This window comes from Anabrus simplex, chromosome 2 (genome assembly GCF_040414725.1).
Source record: "Anabrus simplex isolate iqAnaSimp1 chromosome 2, ASM4041472v1, whole genome shotgun sequence".
In the NCBI taxonomy this organism is placed as follows: domain Eukaryota; kingdom Metazoa; phylum Arthropoda; class Insecta; order Orthoptera; family Tettigoniidae; genus Anabrus; species Anabrus simplex.
The window spans coordinates 1148881262-1148903376 of record NC_090266.1 but is presented as its reverse complement, the minus strand read 5'-3'; the positions used below and the strand labels follow the sequence as shown (position 1 = coordinate 1148903376).

Here is a 22115-nt window from a genome sequence, read left to right as displayed (position 1 = left end):
TGAACATCGTGCATTCTAGGGTGATTCCTCTGTATGAATTAGGATCCCCTGTGTCTCCTTTCCCTTTATGTAACATTTTGACTGTAGATTTCCTCCAACTGTCCGGAATATTGTTTTGCTGTAGGCATCTGTTAAGAAGATCGATTATTTCATCTTTCATTTCAGGCCATATATCTTTGATATGCTCACCGTATATAGAGTCGGGTCCACTTGATTTGTTGTTCCTGAGACTTGTTATTACCTCTGCCACTTCTTCCTCCGTAAAAGGTTCGACGTTCTTGACATCACATGCCATTTCCAGATTGGGGTGGGTTTCTCTTGCTTGAACTACTTTGCGTAGATGTTCCTCCCATACATCTGTTGAAATGCTTCTAGGAAATGTTGGTTGCCATGCATTTAGCGGCTTATATGGGTTCTGTTCTGCTTCACGTATCAGTTCACTTTCTTCTCTTTGTTGATGCTCTTTCTTTGCTTCCCTCACTAGGCGTTTATAGATTCTTCTTAGTTCCGTATACTTCATGCAGTTTATCTCCGATGGTTCACTCCTTGCTATGTGTAAAGCATCCAGAGCCGTACGCCGAGTCGCATAACATGCTTCATTGAACCAAGGCTTTGCTTTTCTCGCTATAGGAAGGACCGGCGATGCCGCACTTCTTATTACCTGCTCTATACCAGCTGCTCCACTGTCAAGGTGACCTCGCTGAATGTGCTCATATATTTGTTGTTTCAACTCAGGGTCCACTTTCCCCTTTGATAGCTGTCGCCTTAACCTCCCGGTGATCGTTGGTTCTTGTTGCCCTTCCTTGCACAGTTTGAATCTTGTTTCGACCAGTAGATGCTTTCTGTCTACAGTTTTTCGTATCTTTTGAGTCACTGACTTGATGTTTTACATATTTGTAAAAACTAAATCGATTGTGCTGGATCCATTATGACATATGTATGTTTTATTTTCTTTCTGATTTATTAAAGAGAAGCCTTCTTCCTCGATATGTTCCAAGACGCCTGCAGTTTTTGAAGATTGTGTGTATATTCGACAGTTCGTATCACCAGCCATGATAACGGTGCTATTTTTGTTGATTTTGCAGAGTGCAGATCAAAGTTCATCTATTATCTCCCTGGCAGTGTATTCAGGTTGGAAATAGACAGCAATTATCCAATACATTTGAGTCTGGACTAGTAATAAATTCCTTGTTTTGTGAGGTGTCCTAAATGGAGCTAGACTCTTATCCAAGTTGCACCCTATGCCTCCACTTGGTCTTAATTGTCCCTGTTCTGCAAAAACATTTAGTGAATGTCAGTCTCTCAGGTTGTATTCTGTCTTTAGAAACGTCTCTGTCGTAATTGTAATATAGTATTGCAAGAACATTTCATCTGAAATTGTTGTCACCAAGCTCGATAGTCCTTCCACATTCCATAAGAGTACATTCAATTCTTGTAGTGATTCTGGCTTATATAGCACTGAACATTCTGTTGTGTTTGGCTTGAAAACAAAATCGTCTAACGATGACTCGTTCAGGCCAGAAGTCAGATCGTTCAATATCAGCTCGATTCTTGAATGGTATGCCGACTTTGAAGGCCTTATTTATCCCCGTTCTTTGGAGCTCCTCGCACTCTATGTTTCCCTGTATTCCATTCTTTTTGATGTATTCTTTGATGAGTTCCTTGCTGGCGTTGTCTCTTAGTCTTCCTATATACATCCATACCATTTTTTCTGCTGCTTGCAGTTTGCCTGTCTTTTGCTTTGTCCCAATGATATAATGTCTTTCATAGGTATTCGTTTTCTCTCTTACTTGGTTGAAGTGTTGTTCTATTTCTTCTCATTGACACCTGGGTCCCTGTTGCGTCTGTTGTTTCCGTTTCTTCAATAGAGTCTTCTATAAATACGTCTCTTGGTTCTTACTTCCTCGATATGTCTGGCTCTGCAATGTTACGAACTGCATCACCCAACGACCCATGTGTTACGACTTTCTCTACTGTTCGAGTAGCGTCCTCTGATGATTGTCCTTGCCCGTCCTGTTCTCCTTTCTTTTGATGAGGGTCATCTGATTTTGATATTAGCAGACTTTCTAATTCTGTTAAGCCTGTCTTTGTCATCATTCGTGCTGTTTCAGCTGGAGGTCGACTTGGAGCTACTTTTTTATGTCCCCATGTATTAGCTGTTGGCCTTGTTTTACATTCCAGTCCATTCACTACTGTTTCTTCAATGGTTTTGGTCATATCCTTGGCCAGAAATGTCATTATGCCCTTCAAGCTTCTTTGTTAGCTGGTTTAAGATGCTATTATCCCTATTTGGTTCTGAAATTTCCAATTTGCATGCATCACATATCCATGAAAGTCTACATTTGGCACGTTTCATGATTTCAAACTCGTCATTAGTGAGTTTTGCACACTCTTTGTGGTACCATGTGGTGCAAAAGCCTTCACACCGTACTGCAGCTCAATCTGTAACAAATACTTTGCTGCAGTAGCCACACTGTTCTTTGTTGTTCGTAGATGAAGTTGAGGATTGGTTGTTGTTATTATTATGAGTAGCAGGCATATCGTCTCTACTTTAGTTCTGTTTTTTCACCAGATGTAGTATCTATGGAGATTTGGTTTAGCCTACACTTTTCCCTTCACTGCGAGTATGTACAGTCTGTGGATATGTTACCACTGCTTTTGTTCTTAACCTCACTCGATCGAGCTGATTCTTTAAAACATAAGCTGTTACTTATCCTTGAAATTAACGAAAGACGTAGGATTATTTCGATCCTAATCTGAGAGTTCACTTATGACACTTTGATCACTACTTTAAAAACTTAAAACTCACTTTAACTACGCAAAATTCGTCACTTATGCGCAAACGCCATGTAACTCCCTGTTATCACTATTTATCACTGAAATTTCTGAAATTTCCGATTTGCATGTATCACAGATCCATGAAAGTCTACATTTGGCGCGTTGCATGATTTCAAACTTGCCATTAGAGAGTTTTGCACACTCTTTGTGGTACCATGTGGCCATTTATTATCGTAGTACACTGTCTCATCCTCGGTAGTATTATGCACTTCAACAACAGATTAGATTAGCTTCAGGTCTATAAAATGTAGACTGTTGTATATAAAATTGTTACTTATGCCTTTGAGATAGAATACATACCAATAACAATGCATCATTCATTTAATCCAAAGGTTATTAATTCACATGCACTTTCAGCATGAGCACCACACACATTTCAAGAAAGAATAGTGAATTTTGTATTTTCAACGTTTACACTTGCACTCCGTTGTACAAAAAGGAAGTTAGTAGTTGATCGCGATTTAACCTAGCCTCTTTGACAGTACGTCGATCATCAAGGGAAGAGGTCGTGCTGAACTTAACGAGATGGAGCACCAGGTGCCTATAATATTATCATCCAAATATTCTTACATCAAGAGGAATTTGTATAAGACTAAAACATAGATAATCATGCTATAAAATACAATAGTTTTCCAGTCCCATCCTCTGTTGACATATTGAACATCTGTAATCTGAACTTGAGAGGTTCGTAAATGTGTGTGTAAAGTTTCATATTTGTATGTCTTACAGTTTAATAAATATATGCATTCGAAATACATATATTCTTTTTGAAACACCCTGTATTAAAATGTAGGTGCTCACTAAGGGAGGATTTTTGGATATTCCATCGCTAAGTGGGTGAAAAGGGGGGGGGGGGTGAATTTTTAAAATGAGTGTATCTACATCTCAAAAACTTAACAGTTTAAAAGACTTAAATATTGATATTTGGAATCTTCTTTAGAAATAAGGAGACACATATTTTTTTTCGGAAAATCCTCTTAAGGGGGTGTGAAAAAAAAATGAAAAATGGTTTGAGTACCTTTTATGAGGATACTTATATCTCAAAAACTGAAGATGTTACAGCCTTGAAAATTGGTATTTGAAATCTTCTTTAAAAATAAAGAAATGTATTTTTTTTGTTTTTGGAAAAAACACAGCGCGGGGGAGGAGGGGGGGGGGTAAAATGACTGAAAAAGGGTTGAATTATTTTATTAGGATGCTGGTATCTCCAAAACTGAAGGTAATACAGGCATGAAAATTGATATTTGGAATCTTCTTTAAAAATAAAGAAATGCATTTTTTGTTTTAGGAAAAAAACACTTGAGGGGGGTTAAAATGACTGAAAAAGGGTTGAATTATTTTATTAGGATGCTGGTATCTCCAAAACTGAAGATATTACAGACATGAAAATTGGTATTTGGAATCTCCTTTAAAAAGAAAATAAACACGTATTTTTGTTTTCGGAAAATTCACTTAAGGGGGTTGTAAAAAGGACTGAAAGGTGAGTTGAACTCTCTTTATGAGGATACGTATATCTCAAAAACTGAAGATGTTACAGACATGAAAATTTGTATTTGGAATCTTCTTTAAAAATAATGAAACACATATTCTTTTGTTTTTAAAAATCACCTAAGTGGGTGGGGTGGGTGAAAAGAACTGAAGAAAGTGTTAAATGAATTTTTTATTAGGATACTTATATATCAAATACTGAAGATTTTACAGACGTGAAAATTGGTAATTGGTTTCCCTGTAAAAGTAAAGGAACACGCATAATTTATTTTCTGAAAATCCACGTAAGGGGAAAGTGTTAAAGGGGGTGAATTTTTAAAATGAGCATATGTACAGTACATCAGAAACTTACCACATATTACAGACGTGAAAATTGGTATTTGGAATCTCCTTTAAAAATAAAGTTATACGTATTTTATGTTTTCAAAAAGAAAACAAAAAACAAAACAGTGAGGGGGGGGCGTAAAATGACTGAAAAATGGTTGAATTATTTTTATTGGGATGCTGGTATCACCAAAACTGAAGATATTGCAGACATGAAAATTAGTATTTGGAATCTCCTTTAAAAATATACACATATTTTTTATTTCGGAAAAAACACTTAAGGGGTGGGGGTTGTATAAAGGACTGTAAAAGGGGATGATGTCTTTTTATGAAGATACATATATCTCAATTACTGAAGATGACTAAGACTTGAAAATTTGTATTTGGAATCTCCTTTTTAAAAAAGAAACGCGTATTCTTTTGTTTTCGGAAATCCAATATATGCGGGGGGGGGGGGGGGAGACAAATGAATTGGAAAATGAGTTGAATTCTTTGTTTGAGGATACTTATTATCTCAAAAACAAAGGATGTTACAGAGAGAAAATTGGTATTTGAAATTTCCTTTAAAAATAGACACACGTATTTTGTGGCTGGGGAGGGGTGTGGAATCAACTGAAGGGGGTGCAAAAGAAGTTAAATTATTTTTATGGGGATACAAATAAGAAGTGGAGGAAAAAATGTACACCCCTAAGGGGGGTTTGATCTGGGGGGTGAGGTATGATAACAAAAATATGCATTTATATGAAACCGTTTGAATTATGAAGTTAAAATTCCAACTGATATCCTTGGCATTAAATAACAGAAGGTTTGAAACAAATTTAACCACTCAGAGAGTTAAATTGGGATTAAGATCCAAAAACAAATATACTCATTCCTTCGAAACTGTTTAACGTACGAAGACAAAATTCCAATTCCAAATGCTAGGTGTGAAATAGGAAATTTTTTTAACGTTCTAGCCCTAAAGTGTTAAATGAGGTTAGCTCCGTAAACGAAATTATTCATCCCTCCAAAACTGTTTGAGGTACAAAGTTGTAATTTTATGAGAAGGGTGTTCTTTTATGTCCTAGGTGTAAAATATTGTATGCTTCAAAATATTTCTCTCCTAAGGGATTTAGATGGTGCTTGACCCTCCGAAACCCTTTCAGGCACTCACTTTTTTTTAAATGTAAGTTGGTGTTCTATACTCTAGATGTTAATAAATATTTAAAAACATTCACCCCTTAAAAGTATTAATTCTTCCATTACTGTTTGACGTACAAAATCAAAATTTCACAGGTTGGTTGCTTTTACATCCCAGATTTTAAATAAGATAGGGTTTAAAACATTCAAATTCTTCTGTATGGTGTTCAAATGAGTGTTAGATCTGAAAATAACCATTCCTCCAAAAATGTTTGATGTACGAACTGAGGGCGTATTTTACAGGCTTAGCTGACAGTGGACTCTCCAAAATATAAAACTTTGAATTATAATTTTCAGTTTAAAGCCGTAGCGAAGCACGGGTATCTTGCTAGTATTAAATATAAATCAAATAAGTTGCTTTACATCGCACAGACACAGATAGGTCTTATGGCGACGAGTGGGACAGGAAAGGGCTAGGAGAAGGAAGGAAGCAGCCGTGGCCTCAGCTTAGGTACAGCACCAGCATTTGCATGGTGTGAAAATGGGAAACCACAGAAAACCATCTTAACGGCCATTGACGGTAGGATTTGAACCCACCATCCCCCGAGTACAAGCTCATAGCTACGAGACCCCAACTGCATTGCCAACTCACTCGGTCATCTTTGAAGATATGTATTTTTCTATCAGCAGAGGATATTTTTAAATCTTCATATTGTGTGTATGCTACCAGAGATGTACAGTAGATCTCTGGTTTTCTGATTCAACATATTTTTAATTAAGCTATTGCATCAGTCGGTTCACTTACTGTCAACGTACACTGGTGATCTCGTGATTTGATTATTGAAGTCTTGTGCAACGATGCAAGATACGAACTGAGAAAATACTGAGTGGTTCTTCCCAGTATAAATCAGACAATTTCGAGTGGTCATGAACACGACTCATAGTCGTAGTGTAGGCTAGAGTGTTGAGTTGAATCAATTGTCGGATGTCAGCTAAGTTATAATAATGATTCATTAAACTAACGAGTAGAATAATCTTAGCCTTCCTATTTACTATAATTAAAATTATTATTAGGGGTCCACCTATTCAATATAATGACATATATTAGTGTGAATTAATCGCATAAGGTACTAGTTTCGGCGCTTATGTTGTGCCATCATCAGCCAATATCAATACCTATTTACTAGTTAGGTACTTTGTAATTATGTTTTGACTACCTTTTTAACATTGCAGATAAATCCATCTATTACTTGAACCTCTCCGTAAGAAGAGGGCAGTGAATGCAAGTGGGTATTAATTTCGAATGAGCTGAGAACGGGAGTCTTGTTATATTGTACGATTCTTTCGGTGTGCCATGGCTCTGTATATCTCGCTGCAGCAGAAGTTAGGCTCCCCGCCAATGTCCAGTATACCTACAATGACCCGTGTGTGTGTGTTTTTTTTGTCTCACTGATCTGTGATTGTGTATGATTCTTTCAGTGTGCTATGGCTCTGTATGTCTCGCTGCCAATGTCTGGTGTGGCGACAATGAGCCATGTGTGTGTTGTCTCACTGTGATTGCACCACTCAGCACTGTCTGCTGCGAGTCAGCTGAATTATGTTCCGTGAGCTCGCCATTCCCGGGAACAGATTCACTCGGACACTTGAATGAATCTATACACTGCTTTGAATCATACACTCGTTAAACACTAATAGCCACACCAAGATTCATAACTGATTCACAATATGGAATAATGGCATTGTTTAGTGCTACAGAAGGAATATCATTTTTTTGAAATGCCAATGATTATTGCCTGCATTTTATGAGGATTAATTTTGAGGTTATTACTCGATGCATAATTACTTAGAAGACTTAAGTCTGCATTAACTTATCGTACAGCCTTTTGAATTTTATCAGTCCGTGTGTGGTTGTAGATCTGCAGATCATCAGTGATCCTTCCAGTGTGTAATCGATTTGGCAACATCGTGTATGTAAATTGCAAATAGCAGTGGTACCCTTGGAGAACACCCAGGGTTTTGTTATGCCACTCAAATCTGTTATTTACTGTGGCACACTGACAGTGATTTGTGAGGTATGAACTGAAAGTTTATTGCTGTCTAACTGAAATTTAGTCAGTCCATTTTCAAAAGTATCGGTTGAGGAACAACCGTATCAAAAGCATTAGAAAAGCAGAATCAGTACCGTCACTTGTCGAATTTCCATTGTGTGTCGGATGTCATCAGTTACTTTAAGTAAGGCAGTCACTGTGCTGTGTCCTTTCTTGAAACCAAGTTGGTAAGGGTAGTTAGTCACGTAAGCAAGGTACCAAGCGTTCTGGTACCTTGGACAGGGGTGGGAGAATGGATATAGGGCGATAATCTGATGGTAAACTAAGTGAATTCTTCTTAGGAATGGGAATTACGATACCATACTTCCACATAGTTGGGAATACTACCTGCACAATGCACTGATTAAATATATTGTCCCTCTCTGGCAAACTAACAAATGTGCAAATTGTCAAAAAATTAGGAGAGCTGAAAGAAGTTGTTTACTCATGTCAGATCAATTTTTATATTTAATCATTGGTTTTATGTGTTAGCCATACAGAACGAGCTGCAGATGTGAGACTTTGTCAGAGGGTACACACTATATAAATAATAAAATCTAGACCAAAACTTCAGAACGACAGATTCCCTAGTTCGTCACTTTCGCTAGATAGCCATCGTGGGGACGATATGCATCAGAATAGGTAATGTTGCACCAATGATGGTTTTATATAAAAGATAAATGTATGTCATCATTACCCAGAGCATCTGACTTGAGGGAGTAAATTATGCACTTCACATCGTTCGCACTAACATTTTTGAACGTAAATTTTACTGATTTATTCCAGAATAAGTATTCATGGCATTAGTATCATCAGCACCAATTTGGTCACCATCTGGATTATCATTATTTTTATTATCATTGTTATTAGTATCTTTATTATTATTATTATTATTATTATTATTATTATTATTATTAGCAATATTATTATTAATGTATGCTGCATTTGTAAAATGAGAATTTAGATCATCAAGTGGTATACTGGGTGCCTGCTTAGTCAGGCTGCGACCTATACCCATCCGGTGCAAATGTTTCCATATTAGTGCTGAACTTCCCGTGTTTGTTATCTCTTGAATATATTTATACTTGCTGTTACAAATTAATTGCGTAACTTTATTTCAAAGAATATAGTAATTTTCGAAATCACTAGTGATTCCAGTTCTCTTAAATCTCCTATAGCGTACATCGTAATTTGCCACGACAGACATAATTTCATTTGTTAGCCAAGGGAACGAAGGGTGAGAAACTTTAATTTTTCGGAGTGAATTTGTAATACAGTCATAGTATTAATGATTTCAGTCTGTCAACCATATTAACGTCTGTAGAATGTCATTCCATGGCAGTTGATATACTTCATTTTGTATTACCTCGGTGTCAAAATTTTAAGTCCCTTTGCATCATGCCTGCTTAGTCAGGCTGCGACCTATACCCATTTGCTTAATTTACAGTAAGAAGCAGAGATGCAATACATGGAATATTTTATAAAATCAAAAATGATCAATGTCTTAACAACTACTGGTTGGAAATGCACAAGTATACATATAAATGTTTTTCTCAAGTCAACAAGTATTAATGTTCATTTTAGAATTAAATAACTGGAATAATATACACTTAATTATTAAATGAAATAGAAACTGAAGTAAGGTATGTTTAAAGCAAAAAACAGACGTTAAAAACACTACTTTCAACAGTCATTGAATGAACACTCAAAACATTTGTGACTCTTATCTTGTTCATCTCTAGAGTCAACTTCACTGTCATCCAGTTAAGCACTGTGTCACTAAAGTTTTCATCAATAACACTGACATTTTCAAAAGACCCTGTTTGACATCCATTGTGAGAACGGATGAAAATAACACTGTTAACACAGATATGCTGTGTACGTGACTGGTAGTGATATGCTATGCCTATATCATCTCCATTACTGCACAAAATAACTGAGTGTCACTAAGTTCACTGCACAACTGCTTCCCGCCAGAAGGTACGTTTGCGTTCACATTCATAAAGTGGCAGGAATAGGTTGAAATCCACATTTTTCATACGAGTGGCGCCATTATGTGAGAAACACCATTGGTCTGCGTTACCTGTGCGACGTACAATACTTGTGAGTAGTACCATAATGTGTGGAACACCGTGAGTCCCGCTACTTTTGATTAGTACTGCATCATGAGAAATACCATGGTTCTATTTTACTGAAAAATTTTATAATGCCCAATAACGGACCAGCTATATTGGTATTATAAATTTATTCATTTGGACAAGGTTTTCAGGATCCCTGGACAAGGTTTTCAGGATCCCTGTGGGAATCAACATCTATGTCATCTACTTACTAGCGATAAGTACCATTATGAGGGGCCGTTGACCTGGATTTTGGACCCCTTTAGACAGCAAGCATCGTTGATTGAGGATTGTGCTTTGGAAGTAGTCCCTTGGTCAGTAATACTATTGTTTTAACATAGTTTCTGGTAAGGTGGGGCATTACGGGTTGGATCCACTGATTGTTTCAAGTTCATAATCATTGTTCATAATCATCTCTTTGAATTCTAGTCAGTGGATTGATTTTGGAATTACTGTATTTTTAACTTTCAGTAATGTGAGTTGGATCTGCTGATTATTTTAAATTCATATTCATCCATTCATTCTTCATCACGTTTTGAATTCTGGTCAGCGGATGAAGTTTGGACTTTTAAATTGTCATTACATTTTGTCTAATTTCATATCGTTTGGGGCCGATGACATAGATGTTAGGCCCCTTTAAACAATTATCATCATCATCATCATCATCATCCACATGCACAGTCGGAGAGACCGCACGTCTGCGTTTTGAAGGATAGGGCACTTGCCCATAGCAACAAACTGAGCTGTTGTTCATTTAAGAACTCATAATTGGTGACAGCGAACTATATCAGATGTAGTTATTTCTACATTTAACTTGCCATTCACAGTGCTGATTACTTTCTTGTATACATTCTCTGCCAACTCTTTTGGAATACCATGCAACACTAAACAGTTCCACCGACTGTACTGCTCATCTTCATCAAAGCCTGTTGCACGAGGTGCTGTTCAATATACTCAGTCCTGAACTTGCCCCTTGTGACTTCGCACTCTTCCCAGAAGTGAAGATGAAGCTGAAAGGGCGGCCTTTTACATCCAAGGAGGAGCTTCTGGCAGCATGGGATCAAGAGTGTGAAAATGTAACCGAAGAAAAGTGGCAGAGTTGGTTAATGACTGGTTTCGACATATGGAGAAGTGTATTGAGTGTGGTGGAAATTATTTGGAAAAGTCTAAAGCATTCACTCACATTGCAAAACTTTCCTAGTGCCCTTTGTAGGTCAAATGTTCATAATTGTGCAGTCCATACTGCTAGCTAACTGTTCCAGCAGTTGTTCCTTCAGTTGATGCTTCCCCTTCATGACAAAGATATATTGCATTAGGTATTTATAGAAGGAAAAATGAAAGAAAATTATATGAAACATCATAAATTTGTCAAATATTGTCTAAATTCTTCAACCCATTTAGTTGTACATTTGCAATATTTCAACTAAAATACTGTGTTCAGAAGAAATAACAGCCAGTCGTCTATATTTTGTGTGTTTAGATATACCCCAGTTAGGGTGAGGCAAGGGATAACTTCCACCATTGAGAGTCCTTCCTGACATTAGGTGACTGTGTGAACACATTCCAACTTTGACTCTGGTTTTCTTACCCTTGCCTTGCTTTCATACAGTGTTCATAACAGGACAATGTTTTCTGGCAGGACAAGTTCAGTTGTGTTTCCAATACATTGTTTTACTTTACATCTACAGTTCTGGCCCAGTAGACATGTGCCATTACCTGTGGACAGTCCATATTTTTTTAAATTTGCAAACTGTGGTCACTAAATAAATGTGCAATACGGTGGAGAAGAACTGTTACCATGTAATGAAAATTAGACTTTGAACTTGACATGAATATGATTTGAAATTATAGTAATTTGTGCATTTTCTGATGTTCTGTAATCAGAATCATCTTCAAATGTATTGATTTCATTGTCCAAAGGCTCATCAAGAGTATCATTCAGTATGTTCTGTAAACATGTCTCCTTTTTAGAGGAGATTTCACAAGCGAAAACATGTAAAATAATCCACAATGAATAAGAAAACAACTATCCATATATAGCAATACCAGTGGCAGTTAATACAAGTATGCTGACACCAAAGAGATAAATGATCCTTGAGATTTCTTCTCATTGAAAGGAAAACAAAACCGACATCTAGTGACATCTGTTGGTGTCTGTATAAATTACATGTCTGAACAAACATTGTGGTTTTGCAGGAGGAATAAGTTTATGGCGGGCTGAGTGGCTCAGACGATTGAGGCGCCGGCCTTCTGCCCCCAGCTTGACAGGTTCAATCCTGGCTCAGTCCGGTAGTTTTTAAAGCTGCTCAAATACATCAGCCTCATGTCTGTATATTTACTGGCACATAAAAGAACTCCTGCAGGACAAAATTCAGCACCTGTGCGTCTCCAAAAACCATCAAATGTAGTTAGTGGGACGTAAAAACAATGTATGTTCAACACTATTTAATAACAGCAGAAACTGCACATTGTAATATTAATGCATCAGAATTTTCCTCATTTTCTTGCAGCATAATATTATTGTTTTCAAGTTAAGCTGCTCATATATTTTAAAGATAAGCCTTGAGTTCCAATAACTTACTCAGTGAAATGTAACAAAGTTTGTCAAATTCTATATGCTGTAAGGAACAGTGATGGCACCTGTAGCCTATCTTCTTACAAAGGAATTGGGACCTAACTGTCGCAGTTCGTTGGAGATGATAATAATAATTTCATATGGCGATTACTAGCCTGGTGCAGCCCTTGTAAGAAAAACCCACCATCGAGCGTAGACGGCATTTGCCATGTATAGGAAACTGCGTATTATTGTGGAGGAGGATAGTAGTGTGTGTGGTGTATGAGTTACAGGAATGTTGTGGATAGCACAAATACTCAGTCCCCGAGCCAATGGAATTAACCATTGAAGATTAAAATCCCTGGCCTGGCCAGGAATTGAACCCAGGGCCCTCTGAACCAAAGGCGACTAAGCTGATCATTCAGCCGACGGGCCGGACATTGGTGATAATGTAATACACATACATGCCTTAACGAAGCCATAACCCTTGTACCTTGCTTTGCTTGGCATAATCACTGCAAGCAGACCAATGGTAACGCTCCTAAATGAAGCTTAGTCCCTTGTTCCTCACTTTGCTTTGCTGACAATGATACATCAACCAGAACATAAATAATACTCCCCTAGCACTCTTTCATTAATGACTAATCCACGTCTAGCGTTCAATTTTATCAACTGTCTCCAATCTGTCACCTCACATCCACCACACAATTTCACCATTATACTTTTAATGAGATGCATTACCCACCATTCATCGGACATTAGCAGTAAAGCCAACTTCATGATACAAAAATATCCTACTTGCACACCAAGTACCCAGGCACTACGCATAGTCACAAAATACTTATATATAGATAAATTGAATATTTAACACAAAATTGTGAGAAAACTGCAATACTAACACCTATGTGTTATGCATCAAATGTAAGGTCTCCATCTCAGGATTGCTAGGAAAATATTATTTCTTTCATTAAGCCCTTTATTTGTATAAAATAATCATTTATTCTAGTAATATGATGTTTAAGTCATTGTCGTTGACCCTGGGGAGGGCGCGTAAAAATAATCCCGTGAGGAGGTGCGCACGCTGTTTTAGACCGGGTCATGAAAAAATAGCGCATATTAAGCAAAAACTATGTTTAATGTTACAGAAGTTGTTGTTTTTTGCTAGTTATTTTACGTCGCACCAACACAGATAGGTCTTACGGCGACGATGGGACAGGAAAGGGCTAGGAGTGGGAAGGAAGCGGCCGTGGCCTTAATTAAGGTACAGCCCTAGCATTTGCCTGGTGTGAAAATGGGAAACCACGAAAAACCATTTTCAGGGCTGCCGACAGTGGGGTTCGAACCTACTATCTCCCGAATACTGGATACTGGCCGCACTTAAGCGACTGCAGCTATCGAGCTCGGTGTGTTACAGAAGTAGTAAATAATTTTGCATGAACTTGTAAATAATGTTTAAAGGTATTTTGACAATATAAAAATCGGATGTTAAACAGTTGACGTTCATTCTGCGTCTTCACTAGATTCTTGACTTTCCATACTGCACCGAACACGTCACTGTCATACACAGCATCTAGTCTGTTATTTTTTTTATTGCAGAGGGCTGCTCTTCAGACAATCCTAACATTTAGCAAATGTTCCTTTTTAGCCCCATTGGGAAAAGTTTGAATACCATTCTTGCAAATATCTCACCCATAGCTGTTGGTTTAGTTCTTTCAAATAATTACTCCTTTGAATGTTAAAGTTACTTTTCGCATGCTTATAAATAATATACGAATTAATTTGAGTAATGTTCAAAATAGTAAAAAACAGTCATTGGCCAAAGGTCGCTTGTGCGTGAAACTGAGTAATGCTGTTTATAAGTCTCTTGATTTCTGTTTCCCTGTATCTGTCCGTGATGCGTTGGACTTCACTATATACAAAGGCACTATTTTACATGAAAATAGAACAAAACGGACACATTCTTGGTATATTAACTGAAAAAATAAAGTAAAACTTAACTCATAAACACGCATACGTCATGGGGCGCACCAGGAGTTTTAGACAGGGTCCGTCAAGCAATGCACTTTGGCTGAAACTGAGGGGCATGTGGGGTGAATTGTTTACGCACACTGATAATGGACAGGTCCAATGTAAGGTACTGAGGGGATGCAAGCTAGCGGCCCACTACGTTAAGAACTATTAACATTTATCTCTGAACCCGGTCGAAAAGACCGTGACGCGCCCTCTCCAGGGTTAACTGTATCGCCGGTAGATGGCTCTGTGAAATTTGTTCATGCAGATCTTTCTATCTTAGACCGATAGGGGCACTGTGAAATCAAGTTATCACCAAAATGTAATGACAAAATTATAAAATTATAAATCATTACAGGTGCTTCCAAGAATGAGATAATTTATCTACCTAGGATTGGTTTGGTGTCTACTGACAGTAACCTGTCTTTCAAATTGAAAAGGAGGCAGTTTCCCAGTCTTGCTTTCACAATGACCATTAAAAACAACAGGGTTTACTTATCTCGGTGCCCTTTTCAGCCATGATCAGTTATATGTGGCATTTAGTAGAGTTAAAGCTGCGAGGGATGTCAAAATTAAAAATATTGTAGCTATACCAGTCCACCTCTGTGGTGTAGTGGTTAGTGTGATTGGCTGCCACTCTCGGAGGCCTGGGTTTGATTCTTGGCTGTGCCACGAAATTTGGAAAGTGATATGAGGACTGGAACAGGGTCTACTCAGCATCGGGAGGTCAACTGAATAGAGGGGTTTCGATTCCGAACTTAGCCATCCTCGAAGTGACTTTCCATTGTTTCCCGCTTCTCCAGAGAAAGGCCGGGATGGTACCTAACTTACGGCCACGACCGCTTTCAACTCCTAGCCCTTTCCTATCCCATCGTTGTGTCGGTGCGACATAAAGCAAATGGTAAAACTGTATACATACCTGCCAACTTTCCCGCTTTAGGTGGGAGACTACCGATTTTTGACATTTTTCCCCACCTCTCGATTATTCTGTTATTTCTCCCGACTTTAGCTTCTTTTTTTTTTTTTTTTCTTTTCTTGTGAACTTCAAACATTTGTTTTCAAATCGTGCCATTTCAGCTTTGTATGCAAGTGGCTGGAAGTCCTTCATTCATTGACCACTTTCAAATGAAATATTGACGTTTATTAACGAGAAATACGCGCAAATGTGCAATGTTTATTGAAATCTGTATATCGGGACGCGTATATCGACTGTCAATCTCTCGTTCTCGCGTGCTGTGTGTTCGTTTACATCAGTCTAGTTTATTCTAGAGACTAGTCGCCAGATTTGGAGTCTTTTTTAGTAATTTAGTGACAGAATGTCAAAGATAGCGACTAGTGACATTTCTAGAGATTTTAGGAGCCATTTGGAGACAATTTTGGCAAATTTTAATTTATTACTTGATAAAAATAACATTCCACTTCGCATAATCATGCAGGCACGTGATGCAGTATATTAATCTATGCATTTGCTAAGTAATGGAATCTTTCAAGGGAACATCGGCCAATCACGATGAAACTTGGAAAACGCAGAGGTACATGTAAATAAGATGTCGGCATCAATTTTGGGTGCCGACATTCATTAGGGCATTAACTAAGGGGCCTAAAAGTTGCGACATTTCAAGTTCCGCGCGATCAGCGATGAATACCTGCTGTCCAATTCTAAGCCGGCACACCTTGCCTGCCTGGAAACGCTCCTCTGCACCTCTTCCCCTCCCCCCTCCAACTGGTTCGCCGCCGCACATTTCCTTCTCCCCGTGCTTGCCGGCTGCTTAGCTGTTGAATGGGACCGGCGCTATACTTTGCTTCTTTTCGTACTATAATTATTGAAATCTTGTAAATAACGTTCCATTTCACACATAATTATAATAAATAACCTAAACGAATATACCCATATTTTATTCAAATTTTATATTTTCATTCCTGCTAATTCCGATGAGTTGTCACATTTGTGGGTACAACCCCGAGTTAAGCACCATCGGGCGTAGTCAAACGTGGGATGGGGTACCGCGTCCGACCTACACTTAAATTATTATTTACTTCTAAAACGCCATAAAACTGTCGGTAGTGTCCTTTAGAGTGGACACAGATATGAAATTAATTAAATTAAATCACCCACCTTTAAACAACGATAAATAGATTTTTATTTAAAGAAATTACGTGCCGGGGTAGAGGATCTCAATGAATGTAATGAGTTCTGTACCTCGGGATATCAAAACCTGGTTACAGGTCAGACCTTCTTTTTATGTCCCTCACCCCCGCATTTTGTGTACGCTGTCAGTTGTCATAACGAAACAAAATCACAGACAACAACAATTATAAACTCCGAGTTTGAAACTACTGGTATTTTCCATATTGCGTACTCTGGTATAAGGAACATAGGTAGAATGTTTTTATTTGTGCTTGTACTGAACGATTTATTTGTTTTGCAGTGAAAGACACAACACATTTCAATTGCAGAAGTGGTTGTCAAATATAAATCAATTTAATGCATAGAAAACTTTAATATGAGTATGATATGGACTGTAGTAAAGTTTGACGTAATAAGAAAAACCTTGAAAAGTAAAATTGATGTGCATTTATATATACAGTAGATATACAGTAATCACAGGCAGACCTGTAGTCTTATTTTACCAGTACTTTTGCGTTATAGCTGACGAAGGTCTATGTATTCAACAATTACCGATATTAAAGTATCACACTACAGTCTTCTGGGTACAATGATAGTTACATATGTAAAAATGTAGATGGCTATTGTACGAACTGGTACAACTAAAACTTTACAAAGGCAACACAATAAATGACCTCCGTATACATTACATCGGGCAAACTCCCCGTCAATAACTGATAGTAAACAAAAACAATCTTCGGTTTATTCAAATCATTAAAAAATAGTGAAAAGAAAACTGAAACAAAACACAATTAACAACAGGCACCATACTTTTATCACGGGACATATGCTTTAAAACAGTGGTGTTCCTCTTAGAAGTGTTTGACGCACAAGTCCTTTGTACACCGAGCACATTTGACAAAACCAATATTCAGGCACAAAGAACATACTAAGCCAACACTGTCAAAGGAATACACTACCGGGTGTTCAAATTGTCCAGGATGATTATCAAGGTACCCACTGCGGTACCATGAGTACTTCCGCATGTTTTTGAATCGAGGAGATGTCAGGTGGAAATGTAACAGTGATTGCAACTTTAAGATGGTGTTACGGTGGTGCAGCACGATGCCTGCATTCATAACTCGCAGCCCAGAATACATTTGTCTTGTATTATACATTTTCCAAGTCCAAAATCCATACAGGTCAAATGGCTGACAAACTACTGCAGCGCCGGCTGGAATCGTCATAACTTCTACTTCTGTGCCATGAACAAGCGCATTGTGGCCAGAGGAAGAATCTAACAATGAAATGTTTTGTCCATCGGGTAAACTTGGTTTCAAGATGTCATTATACCAGCTCTGAACTTCTGCTTTGCCCATCTTTCCAGTCGTGGTGGACACAACATTAATATTTTTGTATGAAAATATTATTTTCTTAACAAGGGAACACAAAACACCCTTTCTTTCCTTTAAAACTATTAACAATGGGGAGAGTAGCTCACCTTCTGCTGACACGGTAGGCATAATCGTGTAGCTGTACGTAGTAGAGGGAATTGATTGGACCACTGTGCTAATCGACTTTTCTCCTTGGTGCGCTAACGTTCTGCCGGTGTACATTTCCAAATTAAAGCCGCTTCGGTCGCTGTTAAAAACATGTGATGGGCTGTGTCACTGTATTTTTTCTCTTACGTTTTCCACAAACATTTTGGCTTCCACCATAACGTCAGTTTTTCTATCAAGTTTTGTCGTTGTCACGAGAGTAATTTTTCGGGATGTGATTCCAAATTTGTTTTTTAAGTCGTTCAACCAGCCTGAGGACGCTTTAAAGTCATGGATCCCTTGAGAACAGGCACTTTGCATTGCCCACTGTTTGACTGTGACATCATGGATGGTGGACGTACTGTACTCTGCGTCAAATTTTTCCTTGAAATCCATCGCAATAAGACCAAATTTGTCCCAAAGAGAGCCTCCTTCATCCACTACTTTTTCCCAGGCAGAGAGCTGTGCCTCACTATGCCAACGAAGGAATTTCTTTTGCACAGTTGCAAATTTCAGATTTTTCCGTTTTCCACTCCTCCAGTAGTTAACTGTTCTTGTTTTATACTGTAAGTCTGCAGTCTCCGTCGAATTGGCACTGTCTTGGTTTTGTCCGTCGAATTGGCACTGCCTTGGTTTTGTCCCCATTCTGGCTCACTATATTCAATATCCTTTTCGTTTTCCTCCAAGTGATCAGACCTGTACGTCAAACTTGTAACATCCTCCAAATAGGAACTGTCACCTTCAAGACAGTAACTTATAAGCTCCGAAAAATAAAATAAAAATAATTAAAGTACATGTTGTTATATGTATATTTATTGACAGAAACAACAGAGAACACAAATGTTTGTTTAAAAAAAACCGAGAGAGTTATCGGTATCAACATATCATTGCAAGAAATCAGCTTCATTTTCCGTATCAAATCGTATTTACAAAGACTTAATAACAATAAAAATCTTCCACCTTTTTGATACTTATATTTGCATTTTAGCAAATCAATTAATCATACACAGTACAGCTGAAGATGTTCTAAAAAGGAACAAAACATGTACTGTGTATGATTAATTGATTTGCTAAAATTCAAATATAAGTATCAAAAAGATTTTTATTGTTATCAACATATCAGACGGTCCAGTGCTGAAAACTAAAACCTAAAATTTCACATGCAGCGCAAAAGACTACGCTTCAATCTACGTTATTATGGCCTATGTCACGCAGTGTGACATCGCCTCGTGAGCGTCAAAACAGTTGAAAACAGTTGACTGCTTAACACTCGCCCTCAATCGCGCCATAAAACTGCAGCTCCCGAAAGTTCAGCGGACCTTCTTCCTTGTGACTTCCGGGATTTGCTTGAAGATGAAAAATAATTTTTGACACACTCGGCGACATTGCGCTTAAGGAATTGTCGCAGATGTTTTCATAAACATTTCAGAAAATGTAAACTGACTAATACAATGTGGAAATTACGAAGGAGAGCTATGAGAAAGGCTGATAGAGTACGCAAAGTGTAGTACTGGTCTGTTCGACAGCTAAGCAGACGGGCAGCCACAGGGAGAAGGGAAACGTGTGGTGGCGAACCAGAAGGAGGGAAAGAGGTGCAGAGGTGTGGCACAAGGCATTGTGCTGGCTAAGCATTGGCCAGCAGGTATTCATCGCTGTTCACGCGGAACTTGAAATATCACAACTTTTAGGCCCCAAAGTTAACGCCCTAATGAATGTCAGCACCCAAAATTGATGCTGACATTTTTTTTTACGCGTGCCTCAATGTGTTTTCCAAGTTTCATCGCGATCGGTGACTTAACCATTGCCGATGTTCCCTTGTAAGTGCATGATTGATTCACACGTGTGTGGCACGAGTTCATACTATTTTCGGAAGACTTATCAGAAACCAGTCATCTCTCTCACATACTTCCTGTGAGGGAATAGAGTGTGTAATTTTTAGCCTTGTAGCCTCATATAGCAACAGTCTGGTTATGAGACAATAAGTGTTATATTATACCACATAACTCCTGTATTGCAGAAGACATGTAGAGTAAGCAGTTTTTACCAATTGTATCTCCCGATTCTTCCCAATTTTTCCTGATTTTCATATCTAAATCTCCTGATTTTTGGTTTTGTAATGTTGGCAGGTATGTATGTATATGTAACTGTACCATATCAGGGTAATTTCTCTGAAACTGAAGGGTATTTCTTAAAAATCGTAGTTTACAATGAAATACTAACATCATTAAACGTAAGGAACTTCATCTTTTGGTCCGTATTGAACTGAGATCACAATTAAATTAGAATCTAGCGGGTTCCACCTTTTCAATACAAAATACAATGTTGTTGGATGGTATTTACAACATTATTTATTACAGAACATGTTTCGGTGTTCAGTTTTTGACACCATCATCAGCTGCTCAGAAAGTGTGAAAAAACTTGGCAATCTAAACATTAAACAACATATTGTCATACGTAACTCCTTAATATACATATATACAAACAATGGAATATTGCACTAGTTAAATCCTAAAACATCTACAGTAAATTATGCTATATTAAAACTCTAATATGTAACAAGAGAATACTTGTAAGTCATAAATATAAAATTTCTCGTCTGTTTGATGAGTTGTCTTCACATTCCTTAACGTCTGTGATTTTGTACTATCGTACTATCGAATTCAAATGCGAACTTAAGCTTGAGGATTTAAAATTGTATGCAGTCCATTTGATGTTAAAATGTTCATTTCATGTTTATAATAAACACTTAGATGGATTAAAAGCTCGTTATATAAAATATGATTGTTAAAACTGGGCCGTCTTCTTAAATTTATTAAGTACAAAAACTTCGTATTTTTAATGCTGTATGTGTGGTTGGAACTGTAATTTCATTTGTCCTACAGTTGTTAGGCGGACATGTCTTCTCAGTTCAATAGAACCCTGCAATAATGAAACCCAATGTTAAGAGAAAAGCGAGAATATTGATAAAGAAAACTAATTGAATCTAACTGTTGATACAACAGTTACTTAATAAATTTAAGAAGACGGCCCAGTTTTAACAATCATATTGTATATAACGAGCTTTTAATCCATCTAAGTGTTTATTATAAACATGAAATGAACATTTTAACATCAAATGGACTGCATACAATTTTAAATCCTCAAGCTTAAGTTCGCATTTGAATTCGATAGTACGATAGTACAAAATCACAGACGTTAAGGAATGTGAAGACAACTCATCAAACAGACGAGAAATTTTATATTTATGACTTACAAGTATTCTCTTGTTACATATTAGAGTTTTAATATAGCATAATTTACTGTAGATGTTTTAGGATTTAACTAGTGCAATATTCTATTGTTTGTATATATGTATATTAAGGAGTTACGTATGACAATATGTTGTTTAATGTTTAGATTGCCAAGTTTTTTCGCACTTTCTGAGCAGCTGATGATGGTGTCAAAAATTGAACACCGAAACATGTTCTGTAATAAATAATGTTGTAAATACCATCCAACAACATTGTATTTTGTATTGAAAAGGTGGAACCCGCTAGATTCTAATTTAATTACTAACATCAGTCAACAAATAGGAGAGTCAAATGCAACACATACAGTGAACTGTAGCCTACTTTATTAAAAATGATTCATGACTGTTAGAATTGTCTCCTGAAGTTCAGTATATTTTCCGTTACTCACGCTTCCTTTATCATCAGTTTCATTTTTAGTCTGTGTTCGCAGCTATTGCTGTGACAGGCCACTAAAATTGGTTATGTTCTCAGTGTCAGGCATGATGACCATAGAAATGTTGAACTTAAAGAAGTATCATGAACGGGGTGTCCTCTTCCATAGCAGTCCTACAGAGTTACTTGGTGATGAAGTATGTTGTCATAGCTTGCTGTTGATAACTATTTTGTTAAGGCACCAGTGTAAAAAGATTTCATTGATTTTAAT

General features: G+C 37.5%; 1 protein-coding gene across 1 annotated transcript in view; it reads left to right on the top strand.

Annotated features, from left to right (window-relative positions):
- LOC136864751 (S-adenosyl-L-methionine-dependent tRNA 4-demethylwyosine synthase TYW1) overlaps positions 1 to 22115 on the top strand; it is a 198886-nt gene that overhangs the window by 36990 nt on the left and 139781 nt on the right. The gene's annotated exons all lie outside the window — the stretch shown is intronic.